Below are 2,180 nucleotides of genomic sequence, written 5' to 3'. Positions count from 1 at the left end.
AATGCCACCCACAAGTAGTGACCGTTGGGTAATTGTTTGCTTCTGGCGTTTTGTTTGTGGCTGTGCAACGAAATAAGATAAATTGTACTGTCAAGATGTGATGTTAACTTAGTAAACATGGTGGCTAAGATTTACAAGTACTCCCTGCGTAAACTAATATAAGAGCGTTTAGAATACTAAAATAATGATCTAAATATTTTTATATTAGTTTACAGAGGGAGTAGTACGTAACTAGCACAAGAGTAAATGGATTAGCTTTATTAGTAAAATACAAATGAGTAAATAGAGGAGCAGTTCAAATCGCATTTCCAGATCGTTCCAGAGGCTTCCGGTTGTGTCTGTCAGCGCCAGCTCCAGCGGGGGCTATTCTGTAAAATCGCATGCCTGGCCGGTCTGAGCCGAAAAGAGAAAGCAGCTGTTTCTCTGCGTTTGTGAGGCAGCATAGACTCATTTGCTCCGCGCACCCGACCGTCGTCCACCCAGCTTCAACCGATGGCCGCGCAAATCGCCGTCGACGGCCGCTGGGTCTCATCCGTGGTCGCGCTCTCTCGTCTCCCACCGCCGGGCACAGAGGTCTTCTACTTCGCTCGGGGCCATGCCGAGCAGTGGCCGCATCTCCCCGCCGCGCCGGAGGGCCACGCCCACGGCGTCCCTTGCGAGGTCACGGCCGTCGACTACTTCACAGATGGCGAGGAACCCTGCGCCCCCACCACAACCCTCCGCCTGCGGCCATCGACATCCCCGCGCCGGGCAGGTTTGTCTTGTACGCCAAGCTGATGCCGCAGGCCGACTGGGCAAGGTCCTATCTTCACGTGCCCAAGGAGTGCGAGCTGCTGTTCCCGCCGCTCCAGGCCGGGGGGGACAAGCAGGACCTGCTGCTGCACGACATCAGCGGCAACTCGTGGAACATGGAGCATGCGCATCGGGGCACGATGCGTTCTCTGTCAAGGTACTGGAAGAATCTTGTGCGCGAGAAGGGTGTCAACGTGCGCGACATCATTGTGTTCGTCCGCTGCCCCGACGGCCGGATCCTCGTCGACCTACGTCGCGCCACGCCGGTGAACAGGGACTGGGGAGGTCAAGAGGTGGCACAGGCGTCGCAGCTGGCCATCCAAGGGAGCGCCTTTACCGTCACGTACTACCCAGGCCGCGGCGTGGAATCGTTCGTTGTGCCGCGAGCGGTGGTGGATGCCGCTGCCGAGAGAGACTGGGAGGTGGACATGCCGGTTCGCCTTCTACCCAAGGACGAGGTGGTGCATGTTCAGCAACAGGGCTCGGCGTCCGGCGTGATTGCAAGAGGCACCATCGGTGCAGTCGTACCAGGGGCTACTACATGGCGCAGTCTCCAGGTAACCGCCGTAATTCCTTGTCAGAAATCCTCTGTGATGAACTAGTGATTGATGGGATAGGGGCCATTCTGGCTGCTCTGTTGCGACTGTTTACTGAATTTGTTCAGGAGTGTCTTATCCTGCCACTACATTTGTCTTTGTCCATGTTCAGGTTGATTGGGACGGCTCCACATCCTCAGCACCTGCTGCAACTGCTGTCAACAAGTGGCAAGTTGAACCCGAAGGAAGCCGTGATGCAAAGAGACGCAGGCTCTCCGATACTGTGCCTCCGGTAGCATCGACAGCCCAAGGAGGAATCAAGCTGTTTGGCAGGACCCTTGTTCCAGAGGGAGGAAGTGGCTCCACGAGCTAGTGTACCCAAAATACCATTTTTTTGCATGTTAGCATCGGTTGGGTAAAACTGGTGTTTCACTCTTCAGACTAGTTTGTCATATCATCACCTGTTGGTCACATCGATGTTGATGCTACATACTACTCTTGAGTACCTGTGGCCCCAAACTTCACTGGTAGAAAAAGGGCCTGTTGTCCCGGTTCGTAAGGGCCTTTTGTCCCGGTTCCTAAACCGGGACTAAAGGGTCGGTACTAATGCCTCCCCTTTTAGTCCCGGTTCAATCCAGAACCAGGACTGATGGGCCTCCACGTGGCCTGTGCACGGAGCCCAGACAGGAGACCCTTTGGTCCCGGTTGGTGGCACCAACCGGGACAAATAGGCATCCACACGTCAGCATTTCTGTTGCTGGGGCTTTTGTTTTTTTTTTGAAAGGGGGGGGGGGTGGGGGGGTTGGGGGGGGTATTTTGGGGTTTATTATGTTTTGTTTAGCTAGAGTTTCA

At 54.8% G+C, this 2,180-nt stretch overlaps 1 pseudogene; it reads left to right on the top strand.

The window, feature by feature from the left end:
- Nucleotides 1-422: 422 nt before the first annotated feature.
- Nucleotides 423-1,818, top strand: LOC125530486 (annotated as a pseudogene).
- Nucleotides 1,819-2,180: the final 362 nt, after the last annotated feature.

The sequence above is a fragment of the Triticum urartu genome, unplaced genomic scaffold, assembly GCF_003073215.2.
Source record: "Triticum urartu cultivar G1812 unplaced genomic scaffold, Tu2.1 TuUngrouped_contig_6354, whole genome shotgun sequence".
Taxonomy (NCBI): Eukaryota; Viridiplantae; Streptophyta; class Magnoliopsida; order Poales; family Poaceae; genus Triticum; species Triticum urartu.
Note: the sequence above shows the minus strand (reverse complement) of the source record. Positions and strands in the feature narration are given on the sequence as shown.